This window comes from Rhinolophus sinicus, linkage group LG09 (assembly GCF_036562045.2).
Source record: "Rhinolophus sinicus isolate RSC01 linkage group LG09, ASM3656204v1, whole genome shotgun sequence".
NCBI classification, from domain to species: domain Eukaryota; kingdom Metazoa; phylum Chordata; class Mammalia; order Chiroptera; family Rhinolophidae; genus Rhinolophus; species Rhinolophus sinicus.
This window is the reverse complement of record NC_133758.1, coordinates 62225879-62243038: the sequence shown is the minus strand read 5'-3', so window position 1 is coordinate 62243038 and position 17160 is coordinate 62225879. Positions and strand designations below refer to the sequence as shown.

The following is a 17160-nucleotide window of genomic DNA, read 5'->3' as shown; positions in this document are numbered from 1 at the left end:
TCATCTGAGCCAGGTGCTGTAGATGTGTCTCTTGTACGAGTTGTGTGTGTCCTCCTGTTGTAGTTGAGACTTGGTTGCTATTTGCAATGTCAAAGGGACGGATTAACCGTCAGGCTGAATTGTTATGAGGACTGACCATGACTACAATAGACAAGCTGTTATGCAGGGCCTAACCCTGTGGAGCTGGATTTAATTTCGCAGGGCCCTGGGGCCTGCCCTGTCAGCCCTTTTGGCATGTAATCTATGGAGGCAGCTTTCTTGCTCTACTTCCTTTTTTTTTTTTTTTTTTTAATTTATTGTGGTGGCAATTGTTATAAGTTACATAGGTTTCAAGTGTACATTTCTGTAATACATCATCTATATAACACATTGTGTGCTCACCACCCAGCATTCAACACTGAAGTTTTGCAACATGGTTGGTTCAGATATGTGTGCATCAATGGTATTTCCTAGACCACAGGAACTGGTTTGTTGAAAAGTGTCAGCTTAAAGCATTATAAATATAAAATGTTTTTTATTCTATTTTTGTTAATTTCCTTCCAAACTTTGCCTTAAACCATGTTATGGTAAATTTCCCGTCTGTATCTTATAAAAACATCTTGGGCAGAATCCATAATATTTAATTATTAAAATATATTCAGATTAAAGACTCAACCATAAGTTTATTTAAATTAAGTGGTGTGTCTCTTCTTCCCAACACAGGTTTAATCTATAACACTGAGAATCCAAAGTGTGAAGAAAGACGTGGTTATCTCTTTTGGTTACACTCTCCCCTCTGTTGTATGGATAGTTTTATGAGCCAGCTATACTAAAACTGCAGAGGGTGGTTCCAGGCTTAAGGAATTAGCAAATAAAATAAATCATATATATATATATATATATATATATATATATATATATATATATATATATGTATATGTATATATATAAATGTTCTGATGAAGTAAAAAGTTTTGTGTGTTCTATGAACTATTAAAGACCAAAGTGAATTGAAGTAAGTCAAAGAAGGGTCAAAAAGCATGAGCTGTGGTTGAAGAGTTAGGCAGTGGCCAGGCCATAGGGGATTCTGAAAGCCATAAAGAGACTTGAGATTTAATTCTAACCAGAAGAGGAAACTATCAGAAACTTTTGAACAAAGGAGATACATGATCTGATTTATGTCTTTAAAAGCCATCTCTGATCATTGCTAGAAGAATGGTCTGTGGGAGGTTATAGTAGAAAAAGGAAGGCCAGTTAAGGAAAGATGGCGGTGGTCCAGGCAAGAGATGTCAGTGGCCTGGATCAGTGTGGTACCCAAAAGATGATAAGAAGGCCCCAGATTGTGTATAAATTCTGAATATCCAGGCAAAAGGATTTGCTTAAGGGTTAGACATGGTGTGAGAGAGAAACAGAGAGTGAAGAATGACTTCATGTGTTGACCTGAGCAGTTGGGTGAATGGAGGTACCATTGCCAGATATAAGACATAGTAAAGGAAGAACAAATATGATGGAAGTAGGGAGCGATGAGCAGGTGAGATATTGCCCTAGAAAGCTTGGCTTCCTATCTTATTGGCAACAGTGTGCTGTGGCAACCACACTGGAAAAAGGGTCTCTCTCAGGGGAAACGGACAAACTTCCCCTTTTTGTCCTCTGTAAAGAGCTATTAATTACTGTTTATTCCCTTCTAATGAAAAAAAAAAAAAAACACATTTGTTAGGTACCACCAGAAGGAAAGCCTCAGTAGCACCAAGGTGATTTGGACATTAGGAGAAATGAGAACTAATTTTGCATCACAAGCTAGTGAAGAATTTTCAGGTAAAATTTGGAGACAGCCTATGACCCCAAAGGTGGTGATCTTTTCTTCAGCAATGAGGAGGTAGAGTTTATGGGACACAAAATGCTACTAAAAGTCATATCAAGTATTCTGCTGCTCAACTGATATCTTATTAAAAATGTTTCCTTGTGGCCAAGGAAGTAGGAGGCGCACTCTGAGCTGTCAGGCAGAGAAAAGAGGGCTGTGCTGGGATCTATCCTGAAAGCCCTGCTCACTCAGAACCCTGGGCCACATGGAGGGAGCTGTTCACATCTTCATCCTACATGACTATCAAAATCACACCACATACTTCACTTTTCTCACTTCTCCTACACAGGGGCTCATGGTTGGGCATAAGATAATGAGGACAGGCTCTGTCACCCACCATGTGGCAAGATAAAATGTAGCATAGTCAGAAGAAATTATTTTAGGGCCCCTCCCCCAGAGTTTGCACTGGTGACTCAATTCACCCCTTTATGGCTAAATGGGTAAGAGCAGATCTGAGATCCTCAGATGCCCTGTTTTAATTCTGGCTCTGCCACTGACTTCATTTCTGCAATAGGTATATTATAAATGTCTCCAGGCATATGGCTCCTAGAAGATGATATTCAACTCTAATTGACCTCACCACATTATAAGGAACACCAAATTATATTTTGAAGTTCTTTGTGAAGTTCAGTCAAAATTTGTGTCACTCCCCAACCTGCCAGCATCAGCCCCTGTTTGTAAACAATCATTTTTACAATTGAGGTTTACTTGCACATAATTGCAGCAATGCTTTTAGATCTTACTCATTTTCAGTAGTGTTTATAATTATGGCCACTAGATCTTGCTCAGAATTAATTGTATTAAATCTCAGTAGTTCAGCCAGGTAATGGGTTCTTAGGCTGGCCAGTAAAAATCATCCCATGCCTCATATAGTTTTCAAAGTCTTTAATCCTGTCTCCAAGAAGATAATCATTGATCCCAAAGACATTGTGTATGCTTCACATTGGAACTGAAAAATGCTTAGTTCCAACGAAAATAATAGAAACTCTAAGTAAGAAAAGAATAAACTTATGGCATTGAGCTGAAGAAGAAAGAGGAGGAGGAGCTGGAGGGGGAGCTAATGAGTTACTCTCTGGACCAACAGTAAACTTAAAGTTTGAAGAAGGACATTTTATTTATTTCTGTGACTCAGTTTGCTTTTCTGGTAAAGAGGGGCAACAGCTCAAATCAACCTCACTTAGCAGAGATTTATATTTTTGCCCAATTTATAGCTAAAATTAGTTTTCACTCACTAGCTACAAAACTATAAATACCCATCAGGCACATTACACATAACTTCCCATAGCAAATGAAATGCCATCATTGGTCCCTAAATAATTCTACCTGTAGATTTAATGTGTTTGAGTGGTATAGTTTTTGTTTGTTTATTTGTTTTCATTGAGGTTAGAAATGTTTGTTTATTGCATTAATGTCATATGTCATAAAACAGTAACCTCTTTATTATGGTATTTAAATACAGGATTACTAACTCCATAAAACACTAATAAATTCATGAGATATTGATTACTAAAAATATAAGACAAATATTAATGTTCCATGCAGTCACCAAAGAAATTAAAATACCTGGGAAGTATATAGCCATGTTTTTTGGCCTTTATTTGAATATTAAAGAAAGGGATGGCTTATATGTCCATTTAATTACATTCCCAGAGAGCTTGTGTATGGATCAAATGATAATAGATTATAAATTGGTTTCCAAAGTGAATATTGATATTAGATCACAATCCTTGAACTACAACCCATGCAGGTCAGACCTCAGAATGTCTTGTATTTTCAGAAAGGTAATGTGAGCACATCCTGTATGTTGGGTAGCACCTCCACTGGGGAATGGGGGAAGCACTCAAACCCATTAAGTTTTCTACAGTGAAACATGTAAATATTCACACTAAGTGGGATTAACACTATTAAATAGTTTCATATCAGTTCAAATAATTTACCAAAAATGACAAGTTTTCAGAGTACTCCCCCCACACCAAAAAAAAAAAAAAAAAAAAATTCTAGAATAGTGAATAAGTGATTGTAGACCTGTATTTGTAAAAGTGTTTGGGTTGCTCTGCAGCCATCTGTGGGAAAGTCTTGGTAAATTGAATGAACACCTGTGGAAGCATACAATATCACATATAAATAATAGCTGTAGACTCACATTTTCAGGAACTCACCAAATATGTCAGCCAGGGAAGTTTCCTGCCTGGAGTCCCAGGATTGAAAGTTTATGAATTCATGATACAAATTTTGTGGCCAGTGCTATCCACAGGCCAGCCTGTCCTTGGTGTTGCAAGAAAAGAGCAAAGCCAATTGAGAGCAAGAAGAGGAGCCCATGCGGGACAGAGGAGGAACTGCCAGAGAGGGAGAACCATGTGAGTATGTGCTGATCTCAGGAAATCATCTTGTTTTTAAAAGAAGAAAATCAACCATGGCCAGGTTGGCAAAGATATCACAAAGAATGAGAACTGAAGCTTCCTTCCATTCAGAACTTGGGGAGCCTGGCCAGCAACAGGGCATTTCACTAGCTCTCATACAAGGTCATGAACTTGGAAGGACCTGCCCTTGCTGAATGCTTTGTCACCATCTTGGCTTCCTAATCATGGTTGAATAGGGACCCATCATTTTCACTTTGCACTGCGTCCCACAAATTCTGTGGCCAGTGCTAGCCACAGGCCAGCCAGTCTTGGAATGGAGTGGAGGACAAGCTCTACTTTCTCTTTTTGCCTGAGTGGGAGAACTGGCCAGTGCTCTATGACATGTCAGGCCCATGGACAGGAAAAGGGCCTCCTGTCAGGTCTCCTCCTGGTGCATGCAACTTGACAAAAATACAGATAAATGATGCACAATGTCCTCCTTCTCCATAAGAGGAGGAGGCAATTTTTTCCCTATAAAGTCCCTCTAAGTGATGGCGTGGGGCAGGATGCACAGTTCCCTGAGAAAGGAGGAGTGACAGGGTCACAGTCATGGCAGGTACCTTTGGTAATACAGCATCAGGTGGCGATTTTGAAGGCACAACCTTCCCAAGATTAAACTAAGCCGAAAGTAATAACATTTTACATTTGTTTTACATTCTACAGTTTACAAAGCAAGGTTTATGGACATTATTAGATTTAACTGATTAATAGACTTATTAAATACACACACCCTTGCATACACACATATATACCTCACACACCCAAACACCTCCCCATAAACACACCCCCATATATACACACATACCCCCTATAGACCCATATACCCTTCCATGTACACATTCCGCCACATATCCTCTCTACCCTCACATATACAGACACCCCACATATGCCCCACATACGCACCCACACACAGACACACATATACCACACACACACACACACACACACACACACACACACCCTTACACTCCTCCATATACACATCTCCTTATACACACACACCCCTACATATATGTACCATGTACACACATATGAGTGTGTACACTCACACCCATTTTTATTTTGCATCAAGTACAAGCCAAAGAGCTGAAGTTTCTCCCACCTTAATGCAGAAGTCTCGCCTCACCACTTTCTTACTAGAAACTGTCTTGTTTTCCTCTTTCCTCTTACAGACAACTGATGACAGCTGGTCTACCCCCGGCCTCCACTACCTTCCCTTTAGTCCTGATCCACGTACTTCCTTCTGTCGCCCTCATCCCACTGAAGGTACTCATCCTGGTCTCTACTGCTACAAAGAAAGCTTGACTCTCACTCCTCAAGGCCAGAATGCAGCTGTGGAGATATCCAATTTACAGACAATTTCTGAAGCACTGCCTACCTGACCTGTAGTTGAGTTTGACACTGCTGACCACGGCCTTAATCGGGCAGGCTCTCTTTTGTTTTCTAGAACACAGTTCCTTTCAGGGTTTTCTCTTTCTTCTCTGGTATTATTCTCAGTCTTCTTTGGAGATTCTTCTTTCCACAATTGTTGGGGTTACCAGAGATTTCCTCTTCGTTTTTTTACCCTAGACATTCTTCCTGGAAAGTGGAATCGATATCTTCCTGTAGTTTCAATAGTCATTTATGCTAATAGTGGTATGGAGAATGGCAAAGAGACTACCTAGCTCTGCAATCATGGAGACTCAGATTAGAATCCTGGGACTTCTACCGATTAGACATGTGGCCTGGGACAATATGTATAATCATATACTGTCCCAGGTCTGTTTTGTCCCTCAAGCATGTTTTCACACTTATAAAATGGGGAAAATTTTATCCCTATCTGTTACAGTTATTGTAAAGATTCTATCATTCATTCACCAAGACTTTTTGAGTAGCTATGTGATATGTACTGGATATACAGTGATTAAGCATATAAACAAAATCCTTCCTCCTCATGGCACTTCTACTATAATGTGAGACAGCCACTGAACAAATGGATGACTTGGTATGCTACAGTGATAGGGGTTCTGAAGAAGAAAGCAGAACAAGAATTAATGACCTAATGAACATGAAAGAGTACAGTGTTTGGCACAGAGGAGGTGCTCAGAAAAGGTTTACCACCATCTTCTCCATTATCATCACCATCTCGTAGATCTCTCTTTCCAGACTAGACATCTCTCTTGATATCCACAGAGACTTCCAATGTAGTAGGTCTGAACCTATATTCATCGTATTTCCCTACCTCTCATATACCTTATTTTTTATTCTCCACCTTGGTCAAAAGCACCAAAATCTCAGCTGATCATCAGTTCTTCTGCTTTGATATATATTTTGGCTTTGCCCTCTTCTCCAGCCCTCTCACCCTTGACTTGGGTTAGACCTTTAACGTTTCTCACCTGACCTACTATGAGAACTAAGTTTGCCTTCTCTAGGCTATTCTCCAATCTGTCCTCCACACAACTGCTGCAATGGCATGTTGGTCCCCTGATTCAATTCATACCACCTTCTGTGGGTATAGCCCAAGTTCCTTAACCCACCCACCATTCCAGACTCCCTACTGCTCCTGCTCCAGCTTGTTTCTCACCCATCTCCCTTTAACACTTTAGACTCCAAGACACTGAAGTATGAAGCCCTTGACACTCACTAGACTGTCTTGCCCCTGTACAGCCCACTCCTGCCATTTTCTCTCCCCGCTATGCCTTTTACACACCCTTTCATCTGGCTAATTCTACTTACCATCAGAGACTCAGGGAAGACATCACTCCTTTATGCATTGCCCCAGTCTCCACCCTACCCCTGACTTCCTCCAACTGTTACTGGGTTGGGGATTCCCTGTACGACTCCCATGTACCCTGCTCAAATCTCTGTCTCTTTCACTGAAATCACCAGGTTCCTTTGGATTTTATTTTTGTGTCTGCTTCTACCAGATGCCATTAAAAAACAGGGTTGAGTCTCACTTGATTTCCTAGTTTCGTTCAGGAGCAACTCCACCCCTATTCCACCCACAGGTTGTGTGCTCACTCGTCCTCCACAGCTCATAATTTGTCAGCCATGATGAATTTGCCAAAGTCTGGATTTGTCAGTTAAAAAACAACAACAACAACAACAAAAAACCATCATGTGGGAAATATTAATGGTTCAGTCTAAACTGGTATTTATAGAAAATTTACCTCTAAACTTCCAACGCCATTTCAGCACTGGAGATACCCAATTTATATGATTAAACAGACCACTTAACACAGGTTGTAGCCTCTATATTCGTATTTATAATGACTAATTTTTTTTGCCAAGAATTATAGAATAATTTTTGCATTACTTCTATGTAATCAGAGAGCCCTGTGTGAATTTTGTAAATCAAGAATCTCCAGCAAAGGAAACCACCAGAACACTGAATGGCGATACTTTTACTAAATTGTTGGAATTTCTTTCCCCTCTACTAGCCTGAAGCACCTAGCACAGATCTTAGCATCTAGAATAAAACTAATTCTCTCTCCCCTTTTCCTTTCCTACATTGCCTTCTCTCTTGAGTCCCAGTGTACTCTGATAACCAGCCAGAAACTCATATTCTATTATGTTCAAAACTGAACTACCTTGCCATAACCCATCTTTTTTCCTTCTCCTGAATTCACATCTTGGTTAACAGCACTGAAATTTAGACAATTGCCCCAACTCAAAACTTTCTCAATGACCCTTAACTATTCTCTGCCTCTCCCTCAACACACCTAATCAGTCTCCAGACTCCATTTTGCCTTCTTCAATTGTACAATCTGACTGATTGGGCTCAGCAAAGCTTTATGAAATACCTATTCTTATGAATTTGCATTCTCATCTCCACTCCCACTGACCTCCAATCTCTTGCCTAAACTACTTAAATGGTTTCCCTGTGCTAGGAATATCTTTCCTCCACTAGACCTTCAAACTGCGTTCATATGTCAAGCCAACTGAGATTTTAAAGTCTTCAATATCTCTCATCACCTGCAAAAAAAATGGAAATACAGTAGCATCACATATAAGGATTTTTGCTCTCTGGGCCCTATATACATTTTCACCCTCATACCCAGCCACCTTATATCCCAAGTTACAGTCCCTACTACAGCCAACTGTGGCTTTCTCTCAAAATGCTATGGTTCTCCATGTCTCCTTACCTTCCCTCTTGCTGCTTTTTTTTTCCTTGTATTGTCCCCCTACCTGTGTTCCCTACCTAGAGAACCTCTATTCTTCTGTCAAAACCCTGCTCAAACACCTTATGGGATAAATATATGACTCACTCCTCTCTTCTGTGTTCCTCCCTCATCTCCAGTCTCCCAAGAGAAGGCAATTTGGTGTCAGAGAATGTTCTTTTAATTCTATTAGTAATTCTCACCATATTACATTTGTTTGTGTATTTATAGCACCCACTGGACCAGGAGCTCCTGGAAGCCAGGGGTGGTATCGTCTCCATTTTTTATCATCTCCATTTTTCAAGTATCTACAGTAATGCTTGACACACAGCCATCATTCAATAAATGTTTTTCAATAAATAGTCAAATGACAAATAAATATAGCAAAGTCAGAAAAGCAGAATATTCATCCATCTAACATTTCATCTTTTGTAAGAGGAAATGTGCAGCTTATAGGAGAATGAGAAGCTGTAGTTTTTATTGCCAAGATAATCAGGCACTTTTAAATATGACCATAAAATTTAGTCCTTACATAGTGGAGAAGATGGACAGCAATTAACAGATAATGGCGTTAAAAAAGAGATACTCCCAAAAGTTCTTTTGAGGGTTTAAAGAACTGCTGAAGTGAAGTAAAAGTCAACTGTAAAGGAGGCTATTGACAGAACATTTATTTGGAGAAAATTATAAAGGTCTCTTTTCATTAGAGGGTGTTGGTGAGAAAATGAAACACTAACAACACGAATGAGGGCAATAAAGAAGTAGAAGGTGGGGAAAGGCACCAGAACAGGAAAATAAGTTCAGGCATGATGTTAGAAGAGATACAAATAAAGGAAATATAAATAGTCATGTGAATAAGCCATTATCATTCTAAGATTTGTTTCCTTAAAAATACTTTTTTAAAACAATGAGAAAAACATTAACAATTTTATTAAAGGAAATCAGGAATTCCCTGCCATTGACTGTCATCTTTGAAGAGCACATATTAAAATTTGTATTAGGATGCAAGTACTTAATTCAGATGTGAACATCAAATTTATCCAAGTACGTTATTCTCATAGGGAAAGTCAACTTGAATTGAGAAGGATGGGCAATGAAGTGTGATGTTGACAAGTCATAAACCTCCAGATAGAATTATGAATAAAATGATGCAGCCAATAGACCTCCTAATTATTAAAGGTGTTATTAAAAAGAACTGTGTTGGGCATCCAACTGGATCTTAGATTCACACAGCCACTTCCCCAGAACACTGACCTACCTTCCAGAAGATCTGGTTAGCAACAGGCTCCACACCCCTCTCTATTAGGGAGCTAGAACCCCCATTCTCCTTTGTTTAATGTTTTCTTTTGAAGTCCAATTTGTAGGGAGTGGTTGTCTCTTCAACAACCATTGTACCCCATGTAGACACTGGTCTGCAGTAACACCATGTTTGAGGAACTGTACTACTAAGATCCAGGACCTCTTCGCCCTTCCTTACTCTCACTATTCACTGAGCAAGTACTACAAAAGCAACATTGGCATATTAATAGTAACAAGAAATTACATCAGACTGGACAGGACCATTTGTGCTCAACAATGATACTGAGTCACAGTAACAGAAGAAACTAGGCTAGTAGATTTTTCAGATTCTCCAGTTATTTCTCAGAGAGATTGCAACATCCTATCGGTTCCCTCATTAATCAATGAATTAAATAAAGTCATTGGTGGGGTTTATTTTATATCTTATTTAGAGTGAAGATTTTACCCCCTTTAAAAATGTATCTTTTAACACAAATAAATAGGATGGAGTATTATTTACCCAGTGGAGATATATCTCAAAGCACACACTGTAGCTCCTGCTTTAAGAAATGATTCCAGCCTCGGTTCTGTGACTATATAAAAGGAATGTTCATAGAGAAAGTTGAATGTCAGTCTCTGGATATAAACATTTTTTTCTTCATGTGATTAAAATGATTTTGGTTTATGGAGGTGAGTTAAAGGATATAATCTTTCCTATGATTTAGTGACTGGCCCTTTAATTTTCTAAATAAATTTGGCATAATGCAAAGTGAACTGAAATAAAGCAGAGGTTTCCATCACCAACAATACAGAGGACAGGAACTATAAGTGACTCTCCTGTTATAAATTTTTAAAAATGGTATTGTGGGGCTGACAAATTAGAAAGATACCTCTAACTACAAGGAAAACAAAACAAACACCCTGAGATGGAAATTGGCCTTTGACTGTGAAGCACTCTGATGAAGCCTAGAACTCACAAGGAGGTGAGAATTGTTCCAGAGTAATAGTGCCCCAGCTGAATTAAGCACAAATCTTCTCTGGAAGTAAGAATGCCTAATTTAGGCCTCCAAGTTTTCCACAAATTAAGATCAACCGAACACACAAATGGAAAGAAAACTTCAGGTGTTAAAATTGACAGAAATTGTAGAAAACATCAAGATATTTAAATGCTTATGAAATTTAAATATTAGAATTATAAGACAGACTCAATAAACTAATTATACAAAATGTTTTAAAAATTAAGGAAAATTGTTGAACTGGAAAATAGATGTGAAGAAACCATTCAAACTACAGCACACAAAAAGATGGGAAACATTAAGAGGTATGGAGGACAAAATGAGAAAGTCAAACAAATATTATATTACAGACCAGAAGCCAAAAATAGAGAGAATGGAAGAAAGGTTATATGGAGAAGATACTGAGTGAGAAATGTTCCAGAGAGGATAAAAAATAATTTACACTGAGAAAAAGCACAAGGAATCCCAAGCAGTAAAAATAAAAATAGTAAATATCTAGATACTTTACAGTGAAACTGCTAAACATCAAAGATTGATTACTACTATACTACTAGTAGTAGTAATAATAATAGTAATAAACAGCAGCAGCATCCAGAGAATAAAGGTAGTTCTACTGAGGAACAACAATTAAATTTTGGTTTAATTATTGGCTTCTCATTGGTAACAATGGAAGCCAGAAGCCAGTGGAATAATATCTTCAAAGTGTTGGTGGGTGGAGAGGGGAGGTCCAACTATAACTATGCATCCAGAATGTCTATTTTTCAAGAAAGATTGAGGGAAAATTAAAGACATCATCTGCATATGAGAATTTCTCTACATCCTCACCAACACTTTTCCATTTTTTGATTATTGCCAACCTGGTAGGTATGTATATGTAGAGCTTTTAAAAAGGCAATTTTTATCTTCTTTTAGATTTATTTACCCTAGGAAAGAATAAAAAAGCATAATAAATGTGTATGTCTCTGTTACAGCCAGGAAATACCTTCCACAGTCTACCCCATCACCCCTCCAGCACTTAGAGTTAGAGGGAAAAGCTCCAACCAGAACTTTAATTCTGGAGCGGAATATATGCACACATGTTCACATCAAAAAATAATCATGGTGGGAGTGTATAATAAAGGTAAGGTCAAAATATTGTGTTTTTTGTCTTAATAGAATACTTACATAAATATGTGTTTCCATTATTTTATATCAGTCAAGACTAAATATATAATAAACAAATGCATCCCAAATTATTAAAATCTTCAAGAGCTCGAGAAGCACACGTATTCCAGATACTTTCCTGTTTCCCCAACTTTATCATTAGGAAAGTTTTATAAGTGCTGGGAGACAAAGAAGAGCAAGAATCCTAATCTACATTTCCAACTCAGGAAACATGGGATTCAAAGTACACCAGAATAATATCTGTACATGGCCCTGATAGGACTTCTTGGAGAATTAATGAAAAGAAATTAAGGTCAGGTTCTTGGATACTAAAATGTATATTCCTGAATCAAAAGAGTAGACCAAGTCTTTCCCTCATTTTGGAGTGTAGCGTCCAAGTAGAAAGAGAAAACACCTCAAGGTGGGAGAACCCCAGTGTTCCTGGACAATGTCTTTGGATCCATTAGAGATGAACATAAAGGAAGAACTTGAGTTAGTTTCACTAAAATGTCCTCTGACTATCCTGGAGAGAATTTCACACAATATGTTCCAGAGTAGGGCTATTATAATAGAAATGGCTACAATTCCCTTTGAAGAGCCTGTATGCACACACCAAACATATTTATAACGTCAACACTGGTGGCAGAGAGAATTATTTCATTAACAAGATTTGTAGGTTTGGAACCAATGCTAGCCATATATATATATATATCAAGCATGCCAAAAAAAGTATACACATGACTTATATTCATCTTTTATTATCAGTATATATTGAGTATTACAATTTTAATACAGTTTTTTTCCTTTTTTAAAATGTGTATAGTTTTTTGGCACCCTATTTTACATATACATATGTGTGTGTGTGTGTGTGTGTATGGCATATATATATGCCATACACACACACACACACACACACACACACACACACACATATATATATGCCTACCAACATTATACTAATTTATGTAGCCCCATCATCACTGTCTATCGTGACTTTATTTATCTTTGACCATTTAGACATCTTTTTAAATTGTCCTTTGACCCTATTCCATTGTATTGTTTGCATTAAGTAGACTGGCTCTGCACTTAACTAGCCACACAGAATATCAATACTCTGTATTTGGTTAAGGAGATACTCTCAAATTCACTGCTGTCCTACACCTTTCAAAAGCTGAACCAGTTAAACAGCAATTCACAGAGGTTTGACCTTTTTCTTATAGTTTGAAACTGATCCTTGGATCATCCAGCTAATTGGAGAGCTGAGTTCCTGGATAGCATACTTCCACCACTCAATTCCATCCTACCACCCATGGATTGTTTTACCAAGTGAAATCCCATATGATGTCATCATCCTATACTAAGGGAAATTAGAAGTGACAATTCTTGAAGTCTGTCACATGTTTACAGAGAAGATGTCATTGCTTCAAATAGTCTCCTTTCTATGAGGAGTCCTGGAGGAAAGTTGTTTAGTTTCACTATAGGAAATCATTCTTTTTCTGAACTAATTTGGTTTAGCCTTATGGACACTATAAAACTTTAAAAGACTGTTTTAGAAAAATTATATTTTAATCTACATTTAGCAAGAGAAAAAGATTATAAGGTACAACTATTTCATTCTGACACTGGGTTACTTTGTTCAGCCTCTTATGTATTCTATTTCTTATCTCGAAATATAAACACATCTTTTCTTCCTTGAGTCCTCTTTTAAATTTGTAAGTAATAACATTATTTACTAAATAATTATTTAGTAAATAATATTATTAAGTAAATAATAATATAAAGTGGCAAAAAGGCAAATCTACTAAAAATAAGAAAAGTGGAGTCATGGTGGCAAGCATCTTCTGTCCCGGTATAGGGGCAGATGGGTGGGACATGGAAGTAAGAGTGATAGTAATCTGAGATAATTAAAGGCATTTAGAACACAACCACATGGTCAAGATGATAGAGTAGGTAAATGTTATGCTCGCCTCCTCCCATGACCACCTCAAAATTACAACTACACTACAGAAAAGCATCACTGAGAATCAACTGAAGTCTAGCTGAACAGAAGTCTTATAACTAAGGATTTATACAAGAGGCCACATCTCGACTGGTAGGAGAAGCAGAGATGCAGAACACACCAGTCCCACAACCATGTGTAGTGGTTAAAAATCGGGAGGGATATCTTGGCTATGGACGTCTCCGCTGAGGAGGGAGGGTTCCAAGCCCCACACGAGGCTCTACAGACCAGAGTTCCAGTGCTGGGAAGAGAAGTCCCCCAACTTCTAGCTATGAAAACCAGTGGAGATTGTGGCTGAGTGAAACAGAGCTTCAGGATCCCAGGCATTCCTCTTAAAGGGCCCATGCATGAACTTACTCACTGAAAGACTCACTCACTCTGAGCTTCAAGGCTGGAGCAGCAGCTCAAAAGTTGCCAGGGACATAAGGGAAGGACTTGTATTGTCTAGCTTCAGGGTGAGCGCTGGAGGGGCAGCTTTCTCCCAAACAGAATTGCTAGCATAAGGCATTGTTCCTTTGTTGAGCCCTCCCACTACCTAGGCTGCATGCACAGGCAGGTGCCATATCTAAGTCTCCATCAACCTGGCTAACACCATTCATCCCACCATAGTGATTGCCTGAGACCCCACTCCACCTAACTTTTGGGCTGACCCAAGTTGCTCCCAGTGGCTTTTCCATGTGAACAGCCTGTCTTGGTTCATGCTGAAGACTTTCCTAAAATCTCTCAAAGGTTCACAAACCTCATACAAGCAGCATCTGGCCTTGGCATGACCCGTACCTCTTGCTAAGCAGCCCCAAGCCTGGCACTAGTGACAGCTGGCCTCAGTTCATACCTCAGTCTCTCCCAGGCACCTTCAAGCCCAGCACAAGTGGCAACCATCTGTAGATCACTTTGTAGTTCATACCTAGGGTCCATGGGGAGGTCACTGACAGTGGCTAACCTTGGACTGCACCAGAACCTCTCTTAAGAGGCCTCAGGAAAAACATACCCAGTGGCCAGCTTCAGAGCACCACCCAACAAGCTCTACAAATGACATACTCAAATGGCAGACTGAGCAGGCACGAGAGTCCCACTAAAGCGAATCCTGCTCCATAGGGTCAGCCTGTGCAAAACAGCTCCTCCACTGTAGTCATGGCCAGTACTTTTAACCAATGAGCCTGATGTTCAATCCATCACAATGACATTGCAAACAGCAACCATCATGTGATGTTCAATCCATCACAATGACATTGCAAGGCTCAACTATAACAGAAGGGCACACAAAACCCACACAAGAGACATATCTGGAGCACCTGGTTCAGATGACTAGGGAGGCTGTACCACTGGGCCCCACAGGACATATACTATGTATGGATACTCTATCAAGCTGGGAGACATAATAGCTAAACCACAGGGAGGTAGTCAAAATGAAGAGAAAAATAGAAGCATGCCCCAAATGAAAGATGAAAACAAAGTTCAAGAAAAAGAACTAAACAAAATGGAGACAAGCAATCCACCAGATGCAGAATTCAAAACACTGGTTATAAGGATGCTCAGTGATCTCAATGAGAACTTCAACAAAGAGACAGGAAACATAAAAGTGGGGAGAGTTAATATAAAAGAACTAGTCAGAAATGAAGAATACAATAACTGAAATGAAGAATACATTAAAGGGAAGAGAACTGAATCAGTCATTTAGAAGATAAAAGAGCAGAAAATACCCAATCAAAACAGCAAAAAGAAAAAAGAATAATAATAAAAAATAACTGAGGAGAGTTTAAGAGGCCTCTGGTACAACATCAAGCATACCAATATTAGCATCATAGGAGTACCAGAAGAAAGGAGATAGCAAGGAATTGAAAATTTATCTGAAGAAGTAATGATGGAAAACTTCCCTAACTTAGAGAAGGAAATAGACGTATATGCCCAGAAAGTGCAGAGAGTTCCAAACAAGATGAAGCCAAAGACATCACAATTAAAATGCCAAAGGTTAAAGACAAAGAAAGAATCTTAAGTAACAAGGGAAAAACAGTTAGTTACCTACAAGGGAGTTTCCATAAGAGTGCCAGCTGATTTCTCTACAGATCCTTTGCAGGCCAGACAGTATTGTCACAAAATATTCAAAGTGATGGAAAGCAAGGACCCACAACCAAGATTATTCTACACAGCAAAACTATCGTTTAGAATCAAAGGACAGACAAAGAGCTTCCCAGACAAGAAAAATCTAAAGGAATTCACCATCACCAAATGAGAATTATAGGAAATATTAAAGGGACTTATTTAAGAAGAAGAACAAAAAAAGATCTAAATTATGAATAATAAAATGGCAATTAACTACATATCTGTCAACAACTACTTTCAATGGAAACAGATTCAATGTTCTAATCAAAAGGTTGGGTAGCTGAATGGATAAGAAAACAAGACCCTTACGTATGCTGCCTACAAGAGACTCACTTCAGATCGAAAGACACAAACAGACTAAAAGTAAAGGGATGGAAAAATATATTTCATAAAATGGAAATGAAAAATAAAAGCTGAGGTATCAATACTTATACCAGACAAAATAGACTTTAAAACAAAGGCTATAGCAAGAGACAAAGAAGGACCCAGTAATACCACTTCTGGAACTTATCCAGAAAAATCCAAAACACTAATTCAAAAAGACATATGCATCCTTATGTTCATTGTAGCATTGTTTACAATAGCCAAGATATGGAAACAATCTAAGTGTCCATCAGTAAATGAATGGATAAAGAAGTGGCACATATATACAATGGAACATTACTCAGACATGAAAAAGAATGAAATCTTGCCATCTGCAACAGTCTGGATGGACCTAGAGGGTATTATGCTGAGTGAAGTAAATCAGAGACAGGCAAACACCATATGATTTCAGTTATATGTTGAATCTATAAATCAAAATAAATGAACAAACTTATAGATACGGGGAACATTTTGATATTCGCCAGATCGTTAAGGCATTAGGAGGAATGGGTAAAAAGAGGGAAGGGATTAAGTACAAATTGATAGTTACAAAATAGTCCTGGGGATGTAAAGTAAAACATAGGGAATATAGTCAATAATATTTTAATAACTGTTCATGGTGTCAGATGGGTACTAGATTTATCAGGGTGAACACTTTGTAAGTGATATAAATGTCTAAACTATGTTGTACGCCTGAAGCTAAAATAATATTGTATGTCAACTAATTGAAAAATAAAAAGTGATTTTCAAAAGGCAGATGTTGTAACACTTCATTTCGGGACTTTTTAACTAGAAAGATGAGTAGCTTTACTTTGATACATTGGTTAAAGAAATCACAGGTTCGTGATGAGAGAGCAGCACCTTAAAAATGCCTGAGTCTCTTCAT

The 17160-nt window shown here is 38.4% G+C and overlaps 1 long non-coding RNA gene across 2 annotated transcripts in view; it reads left to right on the top strand.

Moving 5' to 3' along the window:
* The window catches only part of LOC141573181 (uncharacterized), a 196894-nt gene that overhangs the window by 45020 nt on the left and 134714 nt on the right, over positions 1-17160 (top strand). The window contains exons 2-3 of one of the 2 annotated variants that reach the window (XR_012498848.1): positions 4083-4197; positions 5412-11246. The exons of the other annotated variant lie outside the window; for it this stretch is intronic. This is a non-coding gene — a long non-coding RNA (uncharacterized LOC141573181). Of the gene's footprint in view, positions 1-4082; positions 4198-5411; positions 11247-17160 lie in introns of those variants that run through there. 2 annotated transcript variants of the gene reach the window in all.